This window comes from Aedes aegypti, chromosome 2 (assembly GCF_002204515.2).
Source record: "Aedes aegypti strain LVP_AGWG chromosome 2, AaegL5.0 Primary Assembly, whole genome shotgun sequence".
Classification (NCBI taxonomy): domain Eukaryota; kingdom Metazoa; phylum Arthropoda; class Insecta; order Diptera; family Culicidae; genus Aedes; species Aedes aegypti.
Window position 1 is genome coordinate 104347737 of NC_035108.1, and position 23789 is coordinate 104371525.

The 23789-nt window shown below is 38.6% G+C and overlaps 1 protein-coding gene and 1 long non-coding RNA gene across 14 annotated transcripts in view; one reads left to right on the forward strand and one right to left on the reverse strand.

The window, feature by feature from the left end:
* Positions 1-23789, reverse strand: part of LOC5576845 (PTB domain-containing adapter protein ced-6) — a 271935-nt gene that overhangs the window by 99076 nt on the left and 149070 nt on the right. The gene's annotated exons all lie outside the window — the stretch shown is intronic.
* Positions 16038-17002, forward strand: LOC110675871. Its single transcript, XR_002499867.1, has 2 exons — positions 16038-16464; positions 16530-17002. It is a non-coding gene; the product is annotated as an uncharacterized LOC110675871 (long non-coding RNA).

A 23789-nucleotide genomic window follows, 5' to 3' on the forward strand; every position in this document is an offset into this window, starting at 1 on the left:
TTTTGAGCTTGAGCTTGATTGGCCGCCCGTGGATGCTACTCCAGTATCGCCAGATCAGCTGCACTTACACAAGGAACCAACCAAATGACTGCTTGGGACTAACAGACACCCTCAGTGTATAAGTGCTGGTGATCTTCTATTTTTAGGCTATAATGGCGCCTGCCACGTCAGAATGCAGACCAATGTAGGGAAGTGGGAGGAAATGATGTTGCACTTATACTAGCCCACTGTAGACCGTGGAGTCCGACTGCATCTACGCCAGTTCATGCGGAGTATATGGATTGGAGGAAAGGCATGGCAGAGAGGTTTGCTTTTGTGATTAGCAGACTGCCTATGTATCAGGCGTAAGGAAAGGCATGCGCGTGGAAGAATGGAAGTGTTAGGGAAACGGTTTCTTGTCCGTCTCTGGTTCTAGCGTTTGCTATGAATAGTTTGAGTGTGATAGATTTAGAATGGAAGACAGAAGCAAGTGAGAGATATACAACTACAAAGTACGAGGAAAGGGACGGGCCTGGGATTGAACCCATGGCCTTCTGCTTATGAAGCAGAAGCGGTAGCCATCAGACCACCAACCCCGTCACATATTAAATTTGTCTAAAATTTAGTCTAAAAACTAGTCTTAGTTAAAAACAATTTTCTCTAAATTTTTCTTCTCATTACAAAAAAATTTGACTATAACTTTATGAATACTTAACCGATTCTAAATCTTTTTACATGTTTTTGAAGTAAACTTAGAGGGTTTTAAATTGTAGGTATTTAAAATTATTTTGACTTACTTATTTTACAAAAACTGTCCAAAAAATAAACTCTCAGAGGAAAGTATTATATATTTTTTTAAATTTTTTGTCGAATAATCGTTAATACTTCAGCTAAAACTAGGTTTTATTATTTGTTAAACCTTTGAAAAGGTCTTAGAAACTATTTATCATAAACTTTAAAACAAACATATATTTTTGATTTTTTTTTAAATCAAGAATTCGAAAAAAAAGTACTTTTTTCATTGAAAAATCGTTTTGGGTAGTTTCTGTTCAATAACAATGTCAAAACATTTTATACTTAGATTCGTTGTATAACAACTGAACTAGCTTCAAAAGCATGTAAAAAGATTTGGAATCGGATGAGTATTCATGGTCAAACAATAATTATTTTTTAGTAGAAAGAGGAAAAAAATTAAGAAATCTTCTTTTTAATAAGACTAGTTTTGATTTTAGATATGTATATTTAAGCTTTTCATAAATTTATCTTTAAAGAGAATGATACTAAAAGCTTCAAAATTGGTTGGAAAATGACAAAGTTATGAAGAATTTACTGAAAGCCATATTTGATAACTTGAAAATTCACCTTCAAGTCGCTTGCGCCACCTCTAAATCTTAATATTTTTGGCTCGATTTTAATACAGAAGAGCACACGAATTCTTGGTTTTGAGACATTTCGACCCTAATATACATATTTTAACACATGAACAAATATTTTTGTAACAAAATGATTTTAAAGTTGTTGGCAAAGACATGTTGCAAAGACCTTTTCAAAGGTTTAACAAATGAGAAACCCTGGTTTCAGCTTTAGATATTACCCAGACAACCAAAATGTACGTATAACGAAATCACCTGGAGGCTTTGTATGTGCAACATTTCACTTATAAGATGTCGCGAGAAGGCCTTCTACGTACAAAAGTGGAGGCGATATGCGTGCATATATTATGTGGTGAATAATAACATACAATGCGAGTGTATAAATATTCTACCGAACTAACCTGTGATCTTATGCGACTTAACTTATGATAACAAATGTTAATTTAACAGCTGCTACGGATTGATTTGACTTACTTTGTACGAGTGTACGGGACGAAACAAAATGTACAAATGAACTCAGAAAAGAAGTGTTTTATGCGAGGAAGCTCATCAATCTGATGAGTTTATCCACGGTGTTTTGCGGGTTTGATGTAGTTAGTATGAATAAACGAGTTGTAACATGACTTTCATGCGATTTCTGGTTGTCTGGGATTACACTGGGATTCTGTTTTTGGCATGCTCCATTGTTAGCGCCCCCCAATTTTCACAACAAAATGGATCCGTTTTTGGCAACATTTTTGAATATTATTGAAATATGTAAATTTGTGTGCATATTTTTGTGTCTGTTGCAAGTCATCTGAATAGCAAGTCAACTACACACCGACTAACTACATTCCAGAGCTCCACCGATATTCCCCCAAATCCCACCAACTACTAAGGAATCTCGGGATGGTCATTGATTATACATGCGCAATGTTCCATGAGGTCATTAATCTCCATCAGTATCTCAACTAGAAAGCAACCTCATTTCTTAGGCATTCGTACTGAATGACCAGCCCACAATAGACTGCCAGTAGGATATACACTTAATAAACCACTTTTCTGCAGATTTGAAACACTTTGTTTGAGCATAGCACAAGCACTGATACAAGAGCAACAAAAAATCTATGACTCACTCAGAGTTTCAATCATAAATATCACCTCACCTCTTTAGCTCACTGTTCTTAACATTATAGAATTACATACATTGTATATGTTAAAAAACGTTGCAGTAATAGAAACAAATAAAGTCAAATGTCGTGTATCATAACTTTTAAGGAATTTCATAAAATGATATGCGTTATTCTAGTGGATTGCAGAAAAAGTGGACATATTTAACTATTTTGTAATTCATTTTTTGATTATTTCGATGTGCCATTCAATACCTCCCGCATGACAAATAATGCACATACAGTTAAATGTTTTGTCTGTAGTATTATTGTGTATATTGATCTTTCTGCGGCAACCATTTAGAGCTATTTTCGATACTTGTCATAGATTAAGTAAGAAGTTAGATTTGTTAAGAGAGGATCCAACATTCTATACAATATTTTTAATCAAGGATGAGCCCCATCATAATATAATCATTAGGTTTCTTACGGCTGGGTCAGTTTCTTAATTTACCCTGGAGAAACCTTAGGGGATTCTTGTTCTTAGGAGACTTCTTAGAAATTTAAACGTATTCTAGATGTCTGCAGATTCCTAGCAGGGTTTTTACGGAACTAACAATTTGTGTGATTTGTGCTAACGTAAGAACAACACGACATTCACGATACGCGACGCGAGACAAGACATAACACTTATAGTTCTTACAAACGTCAAGATAGTTTAAAAATTACCTTTCTCTCGACCGGTTTCGGGCACGATGTAGCCCATCTACGGGACAATGTCCGACTGACTACTTCTCGTACGTAGTTCGTACGCGTCCGAAGAGAAATGTTACTGGATCGTCATATCTACCAAATTGAACAGACACGACGATATGGGAGGATCGTCTTCATTCATCAGGGGTCCTTCGTCGTTGCTGATGAACATAGACTCCCATGCGTTCAAGTGCGAAGTTTTTCTTACGTTTTTTATAAGCTTCGCACTTTCCCAATCTATTGCATGATGGGAAGTTATCGCATGGGCTGCTACACTCGATTCACTAATTTTATTCGCCGATACTGCATTTCTGTGTTCCTTTAATCTAATTTTAACTTTTCGGCGGGTTTGGCCTATGTAGACAGCTGGGCAATCCTTACAAGGGATCCGGTAAATTCCAGATTGCTCGTCCGGTGGAACCTTGTCTTTAAGGTTGCACAGTAGGTCACGTAGGGTCTTGTCGCTCTTGTGTACCACTTGTAGGCCTTGTCGATGGAGAGTGTTTCTGATAGGGTTTTGTTATTTTCGGGAAGAATGGCAAACTGATCCTCCTTACATTTTCATCATCCGATCGTAGTGTTGTTATGTTTCGTCTGTGTCTTTTGCGTTTGTGTTTCAGTAGAATTTTGTTTACAAATGATCGGTCATATCCGTTTATTTCGGCGGCCACGTGGATTTGGTGTTCTTCTTTGTTGAATTCCTCTTGTTCCATGGGTATGTTGTACAGACGATGTGCCATGGAATGAAATGCGGCTTGCTTTTGCGCACCGAAGTGGTTGGAGTCGGAGGTAATATAGCGATCTTTGGAAGTGGGTTTGCGATAAATGCCAAATTTCAATGTGCAATCTTCTTTTCTGGTGATCATCAGATCAAGAAAAGGTAGATTTCCCTCGACTTCTTTTTCTACTGTGAAATTTATTGTGTTGTGTTTGGAATTCAACATGGTCAGTGTCTGCTCTAAATATCGCTCTTTCACAGGAGCATTTTTGCTATATTACCTCCGACTCCAACCACTTCGGTGCGCAAAAGCAAGCCGCATTTCATTCCATGGCACATCGTCTGTACAACATACCCATGGAACAAGAGGAATTCAACAAAGAAGAACACCAAATCCACGTGGCCGCCGAAATAAACGGATATGACCGATCATTTGTAAACAAAATTCTACAGAAACACAAACGCAAAAGACACAGACGAAACATAACAACACTACGATCGGATGATGAAAATGTAAGGAGGATCAGTTTGCCATTCTTCCCGAAAATAACAAACCCTATCAGAAACACTCTCCATCGACAAGGCCTACAAGTGGTACACAAGAGCGACAAGACCCTACGTGACCTACTGTGCAACCTTAAAGACAAGGTTCCACCGGACGAGCAATCTGGAATTTACCGGATCCCTTGTAAGGATTGCCCAGCTGTCTACATAGGCCAAACCCGCCGAAAAGTTAAAATTAGATTAAAGGAACACAGAAATGCAGTATCGGTGAATAAAATTAGTGAATCGAGTGTAGCAGCCCATGCGATAACTTCCCATCATGCAATAGATTGGGAAAGTGCGAAGCTTATAAAAAACGTAAGAAAAACTTCGCACTTGAACGCATGGGAGTCTATGTTCATCAGCAACGACGAAGGACCCCTGATGAATGAAGACGATCCTCCCATATCGTCGTGTCTGTTCAATTTGGTAGATATGACGATCCAGTAACATTTCTCTTCGGACGCGTACGAACTACGTACGAGAAGCAGTCAGTCGGACATTGTCCCGTAGATGGGCTACATCGTGCCCGAAACCGGTCGACAGAAAGGTAATTTTTAAACTATCTTGACGTTTGTAAGAACTATAAGTGTTATGTCTTGTCTCGCGTCGCGTATCGTGAATGTTTTTACGGAAACCTGAGAATGTATAATTGGTTATTGGGGATTTTATCCAATATCTGGTGATTCCCAATAATCTTTTAAGATTTCTAAGGTATCTGTGAATTCCTATCAGGATTTCTAGTGGTATTTTGTTTAGTTCTGTCAAAATGTTGGGCTTTTTGAAAAGGTGCTAGTGGTAGCCTAAGAATAATGAACTTTTGAAAATTCTCATCGGAGACTTGAGAATTTTCAGCAATATCGAGGCGAAACTCTGAGCAAGATCCGCAGAATTCTAAGCGGGATCCTGCCGATTCTGACCAAGATGCTTCAGAACCCTAGCGTGTTCCTGTAAAACCCCTACGAGCACCCGAAGATTCCTATCAGATTCTTGGGGGTCCGTAGCAGGATCACGTAATGTATTTGTTCACTTCGGACTGCTGTCAATCATTCGTTATGAGATGCATTGCTTTATCAGTAAAACAAATGTATTCACCGAATTTTGTCTAATTTCTACACCGAAGTTAGTCAAATTTTACGCTGGAGCCCAAAATTTAAACTAATTTCAATGTCTATTCAATAAAAAAAAAACATGCAGTTTTGTGATACCTATCGCCTTTGGTTTGTAAGTACGTCTTTACATAATACATTTCATTTTTTTTTTTGATATTCTCACACATTTTTAAGGAAAAACTATGTAGAATGTTAGTCACAATTAACATTACGGGGTTATAGATTCATAGCATAGTTAACCCCTCCGGAAACACAGCGTAACAAAAATGACATTTTTGCGTGTCTCAAGGATCAAACTATGTGTCTCTAGTAGATTTAGGGTTGCTAAATCTGATGGCATTCTCAGAAATGTTCCAGAACGTCACAATTTTTAGCTACAGGTCGCCAAAGTTGTATGAAACTCTGGTTCTATTGACGTTTACATGAAATTTCAAGTACAATTTATCCAACTTTTTCGTAATCTAATCCACCAAGCATGCAAAATATAACTTGAGCTTACATTTCAGATATAATTTGATTGAAATTGCACGATTAAATTTCGATTTAACCGATTTTTTTCAACATGCTTGCAGTCTCCATACAAAATTCTTCGTTTCTTCTATATGGCAAAATACAACAATTCTCTAAACCATCAAAAAATAACTTTCCCTCATCGAAACTATTATAAACATTGATTATAAGTATTGCTGTATATATATAGTTTGAATTCTGTGGCAAATTAAGCAAATAAATTGCCTAACAAGCTGCCAAACTTGTATGCAAGTTGGCTGAAATAGTCATTTTTTGCATTTTCAACCGGCAATATCTCAAAAACTAGACGTTCTATGATATTTCTCTGAACGGCAATGGATTCAGCAACCCTTAATTAAGTGAAAAGCGGTATTTTGGTGCTGGAGACAAAAACGTGTTCCGCAGTGAAATCTGCGTAAAACAGAACCGTTCCGAAGTCCCGTTGCCTTATGGTTCCATAGCGATGATGTAATAACAAGAAGTTTTCAAAATTAATACTTAAAAATACTAGTTTACGGAACAAGTTGCAGAATGATGATTTTTACAGCACGAGTGGTAAATTTATCCTACGAGGCTAACCGAGTAGGATAATTACGACGAGTGCTGTAAAAATCGAGTTCTGCAACGAGTTACGTACAACATTTTTTGCAATTTTGTTGAAGACCACTTGAGGGCATCAGAAATTATATAGGAATGCATTCACCATTCTTTTACAATTTCTGAAAAATTGTTTTCTAATGATTCATTACGCAACTTAAAACAGTTGCGTAATGAGAAAGCGTTGCGTAATGAATCATTACAGCACTGATTTTAGTTGCGTAATGACTATTCCCGCACTGCATACTTCGTTACATCGGGTGTCAAAAATAGCCATTTTCAGCAATTTGAAATATATATGTCAAACTTGGATGTTGACACCGCTTTGAGAAAACATATATTACATGGCCATATGAACCTTTTGAAAGTTAAATCAAAAGAGCAGTAATGCTGCTCTTTTGATTTAACTTTGTTGATAACATTGTGGCGCATAAACTGCAATAGTGCATTTAATTTATTGTAATGTTGCCAGCAAAATAAAATGATAAGCAATGATAAAACCAGGTCCGTCCCACACGGGCTCAGATTGGGTACCACTTCTAGTACTGCATTTGGTCCCTCGGTAGTGCAAAAGGTACCCAAGTTTGACAGATCGCAGAACACTTTTCACGGCATACTAGATTACCTTATGAGCCATAAAATTTTGGGCAACTGCAAGCGACATGGAGGTCTTTAATTTTCTTTGATAAAACTGTTCAAAAAATACAAACAAGCCTAATATCACGAATGAAAATTTATGAAAATGACTCAAACCAAATCATAAGACAAAGATATTTGCAGAAAAGATGATTTTTGATGAAAAAGGCGACATTTAGATAGCTTTTTGGAGGAAATTTTTACAATAAATTCATGACTCATGAGAAAATTTCGTCAATTTCCATATTAAATAAGATTAAATTGTTTTAATTTCTTGCTAGGTGTCGTTCCAAAATCATTTAAAATGTCACTAGCACTGTATTTTGTATCAAAGTAAGAATGATATTGTTGTTTACATAAACGAACAAAAATTCGAGAAAATTTGACGATGTTCAATGCAATCTGTCGTTTTGCCGCCTGTACATGCAATTCGTAAATAAATTTACTGCTAAAAATTTTGCCCAAATGTAATATCGATAATGTTAGTATTATTTATTAAAAGTCCTGTTGAGGGCCAATAGTTGAAAGACAAAACGTTGAATGCCAAACTTCAAATCACAAAACGTCGAATACCAAAACGTCGAATTTTTATTCTATCGGAAGAGAATCATTCTTCCACGAAATTATCGTTCTCTGTCAATTCCTTCTTGTCGAAGCTTTGTCCTTTCGACGATTTGGCATTCGACGTTTTATCGTTTCGACGTTTTGGCCTTCGACCTTTTCGTAACCCAACTTATAAATACCTTACGTTTACCAAGAATATTCGTCAAGATGTAATTCTATCATTTTAGTCAACTTGATTTATCATGTTTGTCTAATGATCTGAGATTATCTTGCTAAAATATAGTTGAATAGGATTTAATTAGGTAAAAATATCAATAATTTGCCAAAAGATCATGGATCTCTAATACTAACAAGCCTATTTCATACATATTTAAACACGACCCTAATGTGTTGAATATTCATATCAAAGATTAACCGGTCCCGTATAAGTTTCTAAATGAAAGTTTTTTTCATGAAATATAATGATTGTGAATTTAACAATCTGGCAACACTGCTTCACATTTTCTCGAAAGATAATGAGCCATTTTACGAGACATTCCGGACCAGCTGATCGTCGCAACGACGTCATTTGACAGGAGACCTGGGATTGAATGCAGCGAGATTTTTAACAACGCCTCATCTTACCAAACGGGGACATGGAGAAAATGACAAAAAAGAGGTTAAAAAATGTTCGTTACTGCAACATTACACCTAGTTGTTGTATCAGCAACCTCTTGTCTATGTTATTGCACATAAAAAGGCACTTTTGTAATAAGAAATATTTTAATAATTTTTCTCCATTGAAGTTTTTGCCTGCATGAAAAGCTACGCTAGAAATGCGCACAGTCATCAACCCACATCATCGCAAAACTGACGACAATGATCGAAAAGGTAAACTTTTCTCCCAGGTCTCCTGTCATTTGACCAGCTTCGAAAAATGGCTCATATCAATAAATTTCAAATGGTAACTGTCAAGACTTTTTCTGGCTTCATCGTAAACATTGAAAGTCCAAAAAGATTATAGCTGTTTTATATAACTTTCAATTTTTAAAAGCGAATTTTTTTAAATATCCGGACATAGTAATTTAGTTTTTTAATCGTTATTTATTTTGTTACAAAATTTGCCCTATAATTAACAAATCTGACGACTGACCAGTTGTTAACAGAACGATTAGACTGTTCATAGCAACTAATGAACAACGACCATGTAATTTGTTTCCTTATTTACTCGCTAATCTTGAGTAAAAATTTCAAAAATAGGGTAATAAAACTTTTGATACAATCTTCTTTTTATTGAATTATTCGATAGAGCGTGGATCCATATATGAAACTTAATACTGAGGGATGGTACACAAATTATGTCACGCTAAATTTAAACTTTTATGACAGCCTCCCCCCCCCTTTGTCACGTTTTTTGTATGAGTCCTTCGAAATTGTTGTAAGACTTGTAACGCTTGGTGTGACCCCCCCCCCCCTCGGAGCGTGACGTAATCAAACCCCTGATCATGTTTGACGTTCACTTAGTCGACAAAAACGCCACAGGGGCTCAACTTTTTTACCCTGAGGTTGTTCCTTTCTGAAATTTTGGAAGGGACACGGACAACGAAATACACCCAAAATTTGAGTTTGAACCAAAAGGTGTGACAAAATCACAAAAATCAGGAAAAATGTTTTTGGCCGTAAACTAACGAAAATCTTCTAACAATTGAGTAAACATGTGTTTCTGGCCTAAACTTAAGCGTTTGTTACTAAAATCAGGACAGGGCTTTAGGACTTCATTGTAATGAATCTAATTTTGAAAAGTTTCAGATGAGGTTGGATTTATAAATATATTAATTCAACTAAAACAATAGAAAATACCTGTGATATTTGAACAAAAACTCAACTGTTTTCGAAATTCATTGCCAGAGGAAAAGTTTCAAGAATTCGATTCAGCGTTCCTGGTAGGTACCTGTTTCTCAGATGGCTACAGACTATCTTCACAACATTGCCGGACATAGGTTGTACAACCCAAAGTCATCAGTACACTGAATTCTACCGTATTTTATTATTGCATTCAATATGCCCCTTTTACATAATTGTCAACATCGATAATCCGGGCTCTGTCTCTACCTGCGACCATGTACTTCGTTTTGGCAGAATTGTGATGCATTCAATATGACAAATCAGTGAGATCTTCCCATGATGGGTTGTGTTTGACTATATTTCTACTATCATATGCATTTTTGGTTGAGTGGGACCATCAGAAGAATGAGACTGTCAACTTAATACAGTCGCCTTTCCACATCTCGATATCGAAGGGACCATCGAGATAGGGAGAGATCGAGACAAAGAACAAATTTTAGATGAATACTAGATTGAAAAACACTCCGTTGCCAAGAAAGTAAAACACAAACAAACGTCATTTTGCGCTCCTAATTTGTTTTGAATTCCAAAATATTGGTCTAGTAACCTTCGATATTGGTCAAATCGACATACGGAGAGAAAATCGAGAACGAAAAATCAACAGAAACACATCGAGACATGGAGATTTCAAGATAAGGAGGATATCGAGATATGGAGAGTGAAAATGAATATAGACTGAAGGGACTTATGAAATCATCGACATAGGGAGAGATGTCGAGATGTAGAACATCGAGATGTGGAGAGTCGACTGTATAACTATCATTTCGTAGAAAGTAGGCGGACTCTGCTTCTCAGGTCTTTCTGACAAGCAAGACAAGCTTGAGTCTATGACTGTTTATGTAAACTTACGAGTCCGACAACCGTTTTTGGCCCTCAGGAAAACAGGAGTATGATTGAACATAAAGAATCATACAGTTGTTAGAACAGACAATGGATGGCAGTTCACATCATCATCATGTCATTTTGAAAAGCCGATTGATATGATGCTTATTTTGGTTGAATAAACTTTGGCTCGGAAAGCCATGAATGTAGGCTCCTGATCATAACTAGGTAAAAGATTTTTTTTCTACTTGTTAATATTTTACGATGTACGAGAAATTATGGGTGCTCATATCATCATAAGAAAGAGTATCGATTTTATTTTTGTCTGTGATGTATGAGCAGTAAAAAATAATTTTGTTTAGTTTTGATGCGTGAAGCACATGATGTTGAGTCACATGGAGAAATTTAAACGATTAGAAATAACCTATCAAATATGGCAGCATTACTGTCTCAAGTTGCAACTGAGAGAAAATAAGAGATAAAACAGCCTTCAATCACAGTGCTTCGCTGCATTTCAGGAAACCCTAATAAGTCTGTCATTATCAAGCGCAAATCATCGATTAGATGACTTGCTGACTATATCGGGGTTTAAACGTGGCAGAGAAAAGCTTTGGCACCTGGGCATTAGCAACCGAGTTCAAATTGACATCTCATCATCATTTATCATTGTTTCCGGTCGGTGGTGGCAGCGAAACCGAAACGGAACTGGTACTAGGCGGATACAGCGCGACTGTGAGAGCGTTGGCACAAACAGGCGTTAGTGCCCAACGTTCAAAGTCTCTCTGTAGACTGATTTCCTGTATGAATATAATAAAAAAAAGTATTAAGACTTCAAAGGATTTCTTCTGAAGATGCCCATTACCCGAGTGTGAAAACCGAGCACTGTTTTGCAAATATAGCAAATGATAATCTAAATGTTTTAATTTTGTTAGATATATTCATATAACTACGAAAAAAATAACGATTGATGAAGATAAGCCTTAGAATTTGTTCTCATTGGATTTAGAAGCACGATCAAAGCAAGCGAAGAAAAACATCCCAGCTGTATCGATACATGATCGGCAATGTTTCGCAAGTTGTAACAAGCTTGATAAACAACAGCAATGAACGAGAGCCCCAAGGAGAAAGCGATGATAAAATCCATTTTTCTCGCTTATTTACCATTAGGAGTTGGTGTTTTATTTTACAGGCACGATAAACAATCTGATAGCAATCTGATCAGACCTGTAGCAGTATACGATAAACAGGCTCTCATTATGTGCTGCATATCATGATTATTAATAAATCAATTTGGTCCCATGAATCGATATCTAGCCTTTCATGTGAGTTAGAAAATGGTTATCAAAACTGCTATCAATATGTTATGAAAAACAAAATTTGATATCATTTTGATAAGATTTTGAAATCAGATTCTGCTCTGGTATTCTAACAAAATTAAAACAAACTAAGTTATTAAATACCATTTATCCGATAACACATCGCGTTATCTTTTTGTTATTAAACTTGGCTCGGGGTTTGCTTTGAAGCTGCAGCCAAGGAAAACCCCCAACAGCAAATAAGTGTTTTTAATGAATTCATAGCTTATTACAATCAGCAAACAAAAAAGAAAACCTGATATGATTCACTTTCTGGGTGCAATATTTACCACCCATGCCGCATCATCTGTATGAGGTATGAAAATATGATTTGAAAACACTTGCAGCTTTATAATCAGGCTAATAGATTCGCCGGAACTGGCCAATAGAAAAGCACCAGCATCGGCGGCTGCCGGCATATGCTTTTATTGTGCACAATGCGCATCCATCGAACGTTATTTACAAATAACTTAATTGCAATCAACCGTCGATCAATCAAAATTGTAAACACGTCTGCTCGAGGTTTGCGCACTACTGGAAGTAAAGTAAAAAGCGTTCGCATTCATTTGTCCAATCATGCGCTGTTTAGCTTTTTAAATCATGCGCTTTAGCCCAACAATATGACGTCGTCGTCGACGGAAAGAGAGTGGGTCAAGTTCGATGCGGGCGATTTCAAAGACGAGGCGGATCTGGTGTTTTGAACTAATGAAATTTCGTATGCAATATAGGTATAACTGTAATAGGAAAAAGTAGTCAAGAATGCCACTTCAAGAATTTGTGTCGTTTTCTCGTAATAAGATCCACATTCAAAGTGGTAACAGTAAGTATACAAATCAAATATATTTCGACATTTTCTGGAAAAGAATACAAATTGAATCCTGCTACATGTGACTCAGTCGGATCATTCTACCCCATCAGTGCGTATTAAGCCATGCTCCCCTATCTAGGGTGATCGATTGGTGTTAATCTTTCCAACATTTAAAGTGCACCCAGTCAGCGAACTCTCTTTCTACGGGCACACATCACGATTGCCTAATCCACCCTAACCGGTTCCACAGCCTTCTACTGTTGTAAGTATACGAGTCAATTCAGATTTTTCCCACACGTGCCAAACTCGGAGCTGGACCGAACTGAACTATTTATACGAATTGCACCAAACAGCGGCAGCAAATTAAGGCGATCAACGCAATCAACCGGTTCTACAACTTCTTGACGACGACGACGATTGCAAAGATGGACGATCCGAGAGGTGAATGAAAGAAATGTGGCACACTTACTACCCTGCTGTTACTCTCAGGAACAGGAAGTGTGCGTTTTTGTTGCAATCTTTTTCTCTCGCATGGGCGTAGACAGATTGGGACAGGAAGGGGCCTTTGTACCCTTCCTCCCACTTGGCGACTTGGCGAAATTCAAAATTTACTGTTTTGAAACAAAGATTAATATATCGTTTGAATTTTTCAATAATAGTCTCTAGCATTCTTATTTACCGTAATACGGGGAAACATTGATCGAAATGGTCCATCTCGTAAAGATTTCAAATCAACTTTTATCGATGGAACATTTTCAGTGCATGAATGGTGCTTCTCTTCCATATAATAATAAGTTGATAAAAAAAGTTTTTTTCCCGTCAAAAATTGGAATGTATTCATATGGATTAACGAGCAATGGCGCTTAAACCTAGGCTATTCAGCCCGGGCAAAATGTGGAAATACCTTTGTCCCACCCCAGAGTGGTCAACATCGATGGAGTGGCATTAACTGCTTTAGCCACGTCACTCCCAAAGATTTAAACGATCCTCTGAGTTTGAAAAGGTTGGTACGATTGTTTCCTTCTGTTTCTTAACTTTCAAAAATTTTCGAAAAAATCAAAAAATCACTTTTTTGAATCGACTCAAAACCTCAACTTTGCACAGTAGGCCTGGACGTTTTATGTGTCATATTACTGATATGCTACAAAAAAGAAGAAATTGTAGATTCCAAGATTCCTTGAAATGATGTTTATCAATCTAAGCAAGCAGTGGGTGTGAGGTGAAGTCAGCTGCGGGGAAGGTGGCGAGCTGGCTAGCTGGCAAGTACACAATGTATGTTTGCATGTATTGTTTTTGTGGGTCTGTTTACCATAGAAAACAAATCCTGCCGGTGAAGTGAAAATTTTCTTCCGCATTCCTGAGTTGAATTTGTGTTTCCTCCCATGTTTCCTTTTGTGTTTGAGGTAATGTAGGAAATAATCCAATAATAAGTGATTTAAACCAACCCAAATATTCAGATAAAGTGTATGAGACATAGCTTTTTCTAGCATCCTCTAACCAAACCAAATTCACTAGCTGTCACCTGGTATTTTAACATGGCGGATGCAGTATTCTGACAGAGCTACCTCTCTTTTAGGAACCTTTGTCGATTTTACAATTTTCCAGAATTATTTCAAGTACTGGCTGGGCTGTGCATAAGTAGACTAGACCTGAGAGAGACTCGCGAAGAGGAAAAATCTCAACGTCATATGCAGCCCAGATTCCGCTGTCACGAAACGTCAAATGCAGCCCGTCGTTTTTGTGGCTGAAAATGTGAAAAGTGTTGCATTCAAAATAAACTGTTATTAAAAACCCCAGTCAGCGGAGCAGTTTTTTCCAAAGATGCTGATGAATCTCAACACAAGACTTATTATTTCTAATGTCTGCTACGATTCTGGCAAGGAATTTCACTTAAAATGCCGTTTATGCTTCGGTGTGATGCAAACGCAATAGTTTTTTTTGCTGAGATTCTTCTTCTTTCTGGCGTTACGTCCCAACAAAGCCTGCTTCTCAGATTAGTGTTCTTATGAGCACTTCCACAGTTATTGACTGAGAGCTTTCTTTGCCAATTGACCATTTTTGCATATGTATATCGTGTGGCAGGTACGAAGATACTGTATGCCCTGGGAATCGAGAAAATTTCCTTTACGAAAAGATCCTCGACCAGCGGGATTCGAACCCACGACCCTCAGCATGGTCATGCTGATTAGCTGCGAGTTTACCGCTACGGCTATCAAGCCCCCCCAAGATTGCTGAAATGTTCATGCGAGAATTTTAACGGCATACACATGATTGATGAAAACACTGAGTGGAATAAGAAAAAAAACTCAGTATTCGCAGAAAAAGAAGACGGTTACGTTTCGTAACAACGAATCGAAAACAACGAAAACGAATCCGTTGTCAAAACTTACAGAAGCATGTTCAATTAACCAAAATAAACGAATCACTATAAAGAATGCAGATTTCTTCCAGAAAATATTTTATGAATAGAAATTCTTAGATATTTTTTTCCAAAAAACAGAAATTACTTCATGAATCTTTTCCCATTTTTTGTCAATTTTCCTCGACAACACATTGAGTTTTTGTAAAGACTGACTCTAAGTATACGCCATGGAATTCAATAAGTGGCATCTGCAAACAATTTTTTACATATTATTCAGGAAATTTCTAGTGCACTTTTCTAGGAATTGCAAACAAAATTTTTCATGGAATTTTTTTATTCAAATATTTTTTTTTCTTTAGATATGGATTTTTTTTCTGAATTGCTTCTCGTAATTGCTCTTGGATTACGTCTTTTTCTAGAATTTATTTGCAGACACCTTTTCTGAAAAATTCTTCCTAAAATTCGTGATGCAATGTAAGTTGACACTCATAAAAATAATAGTTCGCCTAATGATAACATTACTCCGAGAAACATAAACAAAAAAGTCGTTTATGGATTTGTGCAGAGATTTTTTTCTACTTTTGGAATTCTTAAGAGCAATTCAATAATTTTTCGAGAATTCTATGGAGTTTTGGCTGTTTATTTCTATGGAGTTTTAGCTGGACTACAGAACAGAATGAGAACAGCTATAGCCCCTTTTGTGCCGCGGCCTTCAAAACACGAAAAAACAGTTTTTAGTGAAATTTTGTATTTTTCTTGAAAAGTCAAAATCATTAGCTTTTATTCCATTCAAGAAAATTGAAAATCGGTCAAGCGGTTCAAAAGTAATATTTTTTTTTAAATAAAAATTTGGCAATGTCGCGATTTTTCTGGTCACCCTATTTCGGAAATGGTCACCCTAATCAAAAAATCCAAAAACACGTGTATCCTTATTTCGGATAAGGAACAAAGTACCAAATTTTCATGGAATTCGGTGACCCACTAGATCGATTTTTCATGGAATGGCTGTATATTTAGGTATTTGGGTTTTTCGGAGATTCTTTCTGGCTTTCTCTCCAAGAAGTTGATAGAATTTTCTGAAGGGTTGTCCCTTAAAGATGTCCAGTCGCAAATGTTTGAATTACATCGTTACATTCAAGGTATTTTCATCAAGGTAATACAATCTAAGCAGTCAGTGGATGCGGGAGCGGTAAACAGCGAGGGGTTGGAAAATAACAGCTGGCGAGTCGGCGAGCTGGCGAGTTCGTTAATGTGATTTTCCCCTCTAGTTGTTGCCTGTGGTTGCTATCGTTTCCATGGGTTTGTTTATTATTGATCGTAGTGCTTTGGTATTGAGAAGAAAATCTGTAAGCATTTACAAGTAAGTTCTTTGATAATAGGTATTATCCTCTAATATTTTAAATTTTATAATTTTGCTGTTTTCAGACAAACAATAAATTCCATGGAGTGAAAAGATCCAGTTCAGAGGTGCTTCCTTTCATGGGACGGGCAAGGATAACCACATAAGTTTTAAATGGAGGCTGTTGCCCGTAGGTATACGGCGACAGTCTAACATAGAAAAAGGAAGTTCACCGAAATTTCGCGGTGTGGCGTACCATCGGCTGATCAGCGGAATCCCAAGGATGGCAGTAATAGAATTATTGACACTATCATTTACTAACCATTGTTCTGATTTAAAAGAGAGATGGCAATGTAACAAGGCTTAACCGATTAAACTGTCGAGTGAGCGTGTTCTCTCTCTAAACGGGTGCCAGTCATACAGGGAAGCCGATTGAGTGTAAAATAAAAGCTTTTCTTATTGTGAATAGGTATGTTTCTATTTTTCAGAAATTTTATTTAATTAAAAAGGCTTTGACCTGTAGTACATTGAAAGTTGAATAAAATTCGATTAAATTTTACATGCTGCTGTTTGATTTTTAACACTTCAATTGTCGTTGGGGCTCATTCGCGTATTTCGTAACGCTAGAAATTGACATTTCTAGCACCGAGCCACCTCTTTGCAACGTATTTTATATGATAACTCTTCAGTTTTTGTATGAGCCGTAACAACTTGAGGACACCAACCCAACCACCTAAGCGTTATGAAATTTGTGAATTGGCCCATGTATTTTGTTCAACACTGTCTTTTCCCGTATAGCACCTGCGTGGTGAAAATCCAGTTAACTTGTAATTCGAGATTGGCATGATGCTGAGTGTGTACTCTGGAAGCGTTCTAGAAAATTTCAAACAACTGAAACATAACTGACGTTTTTAAAAACAAAATGAATTGAGGAGAAAAACTGTTTTTAGTTTCATGGCTTGCTGACCTACTCGAGCATAACAAACCTACCAGCTGTCATATTTTTCTCCAATATGGCGGAATGCACTATTTGACACATCGAATTACCTTCCTTCTAAATACCTTGGTTACATTACATCGAAGAATTTCAAAACTGTTTCCTGCAGGAATTTTACCTTGACAGTATGGTTAAAGAAGAATTTGGGTTCGGTCTCATATCTCTTAAAGCTAAGTAGCCTGTCATTCGTTTTGGCGGCCGTGTTGGATTTGTAGCTCGCAATTTCAAAGTAATAAAACCAAGTCATCATGATTGATTTTGATTCGAAAAAGTACTAATACATGAGCTTACATGCATAAAGTATGGTGATACTTTTTCAGATATGTCTGTACAAAACCAACTATTTTTCATCAATTCGAAAACATGAGATGAATTAGCACCAATCATCGACGATGCGTTGCAACTTTCAATGACGGCCTACTTCGCCTTAACAGTTCGAAGACCGACATTTTCTTACAACATTTAACGCCTAGAAGTACGCAATTCCGTATATACTTTACGTAATTCATTCATTTTTTGACCGAAATATACATAAAATATTCCATAATCGATTGATTTACGTTGAATTCAATGGGAATCAATCAATATCTACTTCCCATAGGATTAAAATGGTGTTTGTTATGTTTGATTTTTCTACAAAATCCGGACTTCAATAAAAAAAAATGTAATCAATGTTCTCTATTTACATTCTCCAATCCAGTTCCAAGTGCAATAATATCGGAAAAATGATGAATTGTGGATTTACATTCAGTTGTGAATTGCATACCCATTATCAAAGTTACCCCAGAACCGAAAATCGACCTTCAATTTAAATCCCTTTCGGGACGATTGTGCTGGACATAATTTTCTAAAGCGGCTCGTTCAGGGCTGGATCTACAGATAATTGCTCCCCGTGCTTAGTTCACCATAGTCAATGAGTTACACTAATACCTCATGAAGAGAAAAATTCATTCCGAATCGTTATCACTTAGCAAAACATAAAGCATAAGAGTAAAAAATCATCCGTCCCGAAAAGGATATGAAAATGTACTAGGGACGTTCCGATATATCAAATCAGTTTCATCAACTAGTTCCTTTTTCCTGCTTGTGACTTCTCAAATCGATATGTTTGGCAGAACTAATATTTTAAACCTACAAAGTAATGAATAATGATCATCATAAGCGTTAAACAGCATTAAAATGATTAACACCTACGCAACTATATGGAACTAGTGTTTTGGAATCCTTTCGATATTTTTTTCATTCGATATATCGAAACAAAATATATCGGAAGAAGGTCATACGACAAACCAAAAGTAAAATAATGTTTTCCAACATTTTTTTATCACTATGATAATTCTTATATGTACATTGAACTATTGGTAGAAAATGTTGCATGACGCAAAAACATCAAAGTGAACATTCACGAACAGCAAAAAGGAATCGGTTGGTCAAAATAATTCGATATAAAAAAAAAAACCAGATAGCCGTAGCGGTAAACGCGCAGCTATTCAGCAAGACCATGCTGAGGGTTGTGGGTTCGAATCCCACCGGTCGAGGATCTTTTCGGGTTGGAAATTTTCTCGACTTCCCAGGGCATAAAGTATCATCGTACCTGCCACACGATATACGCATGCAAAAATGGTCATTGGCATAGTAAGCTCTCAGTTAATAACTGTGGAAGTGCTCATAAGAACACTACGCTGAGAAGCAGGCTCTGTCCCAGTGGGGACGTAACGCCAGAAAAGAAGAAGAAGAAGAAGATAAAAAAAAATCCGCAAAACAAAAATTTCATGCTCACTAGCGCTGTCTGGTGGCAAAATTTTAAATCTCATAGCTTTTGTAATGATTGCCCTTGAGCTACTGAACAACTTTGCCGAAGGCTCCATTTTTCTATGTGACCAGGATCCTGAGATATCCGCAAAACAAAAGTTTTATGCTCACTAGCGCTGTCTGGTGGCAAAATTTTAAATCTCATAGCTTTTGTAATGATAGCCCTTGAGCTACTGAATAACTTTGCCGAAGACGCCATCTTTCTAAGTGGCCAGGATCCTCAGCTATCCGGAAAACAAAAAAAAAAACTATGTTCACTAGCGCCGTCTGGTGGCAAAATTTCGAATCTCATAACTTTTATAATGATAGCGCTTGAGCTACTGATCAACTTTGCCGAAGACGCCATCTTTCTAAGTGGCTAGGATCCTTAGATAACCGAAAACAAAAGATTCATGCTCACTAGCGCCGCCTGGTGGCAAAATTTTGAATCTCATAGCTTTTGTAATGATAGTCCTTGAGCTACTGAACAACTTTTTCGAAAACGCCATCTTTCTAAGTGGTCAGGATCCTGAGTTATCCGGAAAACAAAAAAAAAACATTGCTCACTAGCGCCGCCTGGTGGCAAAATCTCTAATCTCTTGGCTAGAATAATGATAGTCCTTGAGCTACTGAACAACTTTGCCGAAGGCCCCATTTTTCTATGTGACCAGGATCCTGAGATATCCGCAAAACAAAAGTTTTATGCTCACTAGCGCTGTCTGGTGGCAAAATTTTAAATCTCATAGCTTTTGTAATGATAGCCCTTGAGCTACTGAATAACTTTGCCGAAGACGCCATCGCTCTAAGTGGTCAGGATCCTCAGCTAGCATAGCATAGCATAGCATAGACTGACTATACATGTCAATGGTTGCTACTCCGTGATTGATCGGAACTGGTAATAATTGCACTGCGATCCAAATGAATAAGGGATGGGAGTTCAGCTTACTCTCGGAGTGCAATTTCAGCAGATCCAATATTATTGATCAATAACGGCGCCGGCCAAGTCCTTACAATCAGTTGGGATAGGGAAGGAATGTTAGGGTGTAATGATTGTTGCTCCTAGAGACCGAGAATACCTCTGCATCTCCACAATCACCACAGGAAGGGTGTTTATTAGTAGGGAAGGAAAAGATCTGGGAGTCACCTTTGGTCGGTGATGCGATCCATGGATAAGGAGGAAAAATACAATTTATACTTAAAGCTAGTTTTTAGTTTTGTCTCAAAAAGTTTTTGGTAGAAGATTTAAAATAAAAGTCAACATCTATCATGTCGAACCATTCAAAAGAAGTTTTTATTAATGGTGAAAAGAGAAAAATGTATGCGTATATTTTAAATTATATGAAACAGGAATAATGCCGGCACTTGTAGTGACGAACCATACATAGTTTGTTTGAAAATTACATAAAAGTATTATTGAACATTATGCCTCAAGAAGAAAAGTCTTTGGTCGAAGTTTTAAAATAAACGTCGACATTCATAATGTCGAATTATTCAAAAAATATCTTAAGGAATGTCAAAAGTTTTATATGTGTATTATAATTGTATAAAACAGGCATAATGCCGACACTTGTAGTGACGAACCATACAAAGTTTGATTGAATATTACAAAAAAGTAACGCTTTCATGAAAAAATGTGATATCATAAGCATGAAACGAACTCACCAGTTGGTAATACATCCTCGACTGGACACGAATATCTTTTCGCATTCACACAGCGCGAACAAAAACCGTCTTGCTTGGGCTTTCCAAAACACTGCCCAGCAAAACGCGCGAACCGAAAACCATACTCCCGGCATCTCGAAAACGAAGCGTCTTATTTGGGCTTTCCAAAAAACACTGCCCAGCAAAACGCGCGAACCGAAAACCAAACTCCCGGCGTCCCGAAAACGAAGCGTCTTGTTTGGGCTTTCCAAAACACTGCCCAGCACAACAGGCTAACCTAAAATCAAACTCCCGGCGTTCCGAAAACGAAGGGTCTTGTTTGGGCTTTTCAGAACACTGCCCAGCAAAACCCGCGAATCGAAAACCAAACTCCCGGCGTCCCGAAAACGAAGCGTCTTCTCGAAAACGAAGCGTCTTCTCTAAGTGGTCAGGATCCTCAGCTATCCGGAAAACAAAAAAACTATGCTCACTAGCGCCGCCTGGTGGTCAAATCTCGAATCTCTTGGCTAGAATAATGATAGTCCTTGAGCTACTGAACAACTTTGCCGAAAGCGCCATCTTTCTAAGAGGCCAGGATCCTGAGATATCCGCAAAACAAAAGTTCTATACTCACTAGCGCCGCCTAGTGGCAGAATTCCGCAATTGAATGGCCACCATATGTTAGCCCTTGAACTACTGAACAATTTTGCTGAACATCATGATCCTCTATTTTGAATACTTTTTAAGATAATAATCATTTAGAAAAACGGTCGTTAATCTGAATTTCGGTCGTAAAAAAGTGGTCGGAAAAAGAACCGTCGGTTAAAAAACGGTCGTAAAAAGAGGTTGGAGTGTAGTGCATCGGATGTTCCATATAAGGCTATCGCACCTTTCTCTTTCCAGCAACAAGATCAAATGGGATTTTTTGTTTGTTGTTTTCATACGGAAACGGTTTCCGTATGAGAACAATCCATAAGCGTGCGTGTGCTGAAAAAAGAAAGGTGATTAAACGTCAGATTGCCTTATACATATCTGTAATACGCGCGCCTAGTGAGGTGTTAAAATCATGCTGCTTCAAGAACAACGGCCTTCTTAGATTGTTCAGATTCGGTTTCACTTGTCACTAGAGTCGATTTCTGTCCATCTTTGCGCTTTTCAGGAAAAAAATGACCTTATTAAATGGATGGTAAATGGCTGGGCATGGCGTACCATTGGTACCTCGTGTACCTGCAGGAATAAAATAGACCCCTTTGTGCGGTCCTTAGCCTCTTGCCCAGCAACTCCTATCCCTACCTCCTCGTGGTACTGGCCGGGGTACGAGTAACCTTGGGGAAGATCGGGTAACCAACCCCCGGTGGGAACTTTGGTCGTATGCTGACAGGGAAGGGGGGGTTTGCTTTTGCAAACCTGGAGCGTCTGTACTCCACGTTAGGAGCGGCTCACAACAGCGTCTGTTCCCCATGTCAGGGGCGGCTGATCATCGTCCGAGTGCCAGAGATGGACTCTAAGCTAAACTGCGCACTATGGCCCTCCGAACATTTAGGGGGAATGGTCCTCCGGAAATCTAGGGGGTTGGTGTCAGGCCCTGCAAGCCAACCGTAAAAACACATCAGCACAGGAACGTCAACGAGAGAATACGGACCGGAACAATCGGCAAAGACCACAGCGACGAAAATGGACTAGCGATTGGAAACTCGGTACGTGGAACTGCAAATCTCTCAACTTCATTGGAAGTACTCGCATACTCTCCGATGTACTGAAGACCCGCGGTTTCGACATCGTAGCGCTGCAGGAGGTGTGCTGGACAGGAGCATTGGTGCGAACGTTTAGAGGTAATCATACCATCTACCAGAGCTGCGGCAACACACGCGAGCTGGGAACAGCTTTCATAGTGATGGGTGATATGCAAAGGCGCGTGATCGGGTGGTGGCCGATCAATGAACGAATGTGCAAGTTAAGAATCAAAGGCCGATTCTTTAACTTCAGCATAATCAACGTGCATAGCCCACACTCCGGAAGCACTGATGATGACAAGGACGCATTTTACGCGCAGCTCGAACGCGAAGATCATCATAGGAGATTTGAACGCTCAGGTTGGCCAGGAGGAGGAGTTCAGACCGACGATTGGAAAGTTCAGCGCCCACCGGCTGACGAACGAGAACGGCCTACGACTGATAGATTTTGCCGCCTCCAAGAATATGGCCATTCGTAGCACCTATTTCCAGCACAGCCTCCCGTATCGGTACACCTGGAGATCACCTCAGCAGACAGAATCGCAAATCGACCACGTTTTGATCGATGGACGGCACTTCTCCGACATAACCGACGTCAGAACCTATCGTGGCGCCAACATTGACTCCGACCACTACCTGGTGATGGTGAAACTGCGCCCAAAACTATCCGTCATCAACAATGTACGGTACCGACGCCCGCCCCGGTACAATCTCGAGCGGCTGAAACAACCGGATGTCGCCAATGCGTACGCGCAGCATCTTGAGGCAGCGTTGCCGGATGAGGGCGAGCTCGATAGGGCCCCTCTTGAGGACTGCTGGAGGACAGTCAAAGCAGCCATTAACGACGCTGCCGAAAGCGTTGTCGGATATGTGGAACGGAGCTCAAGAAACGATTGGTTCGACGAGGAGTGCCAGGAGGTTTTAGAGGAGAAGAATGCAGCGCGGGCTGCAATGCTGCAGCATGGTACGCGGCAAAACGTGGAACGATACAGACTGAAGCGGAAACAGCAAACCCGCCTATTCCGGGAAAAAAAGCGCCGCCTGGAAGAGGTGGAATGCCAAGAGATGGAGTTGCTGTACCGTTCTCAAGAAACGCGGAAGTTCTATCAGAAGCTCAACACATCCCGCAACGGCTTCGTGCCGCGAGCTGAGATGTGCCGGGATAAGGATGGGAGCATCTTGAC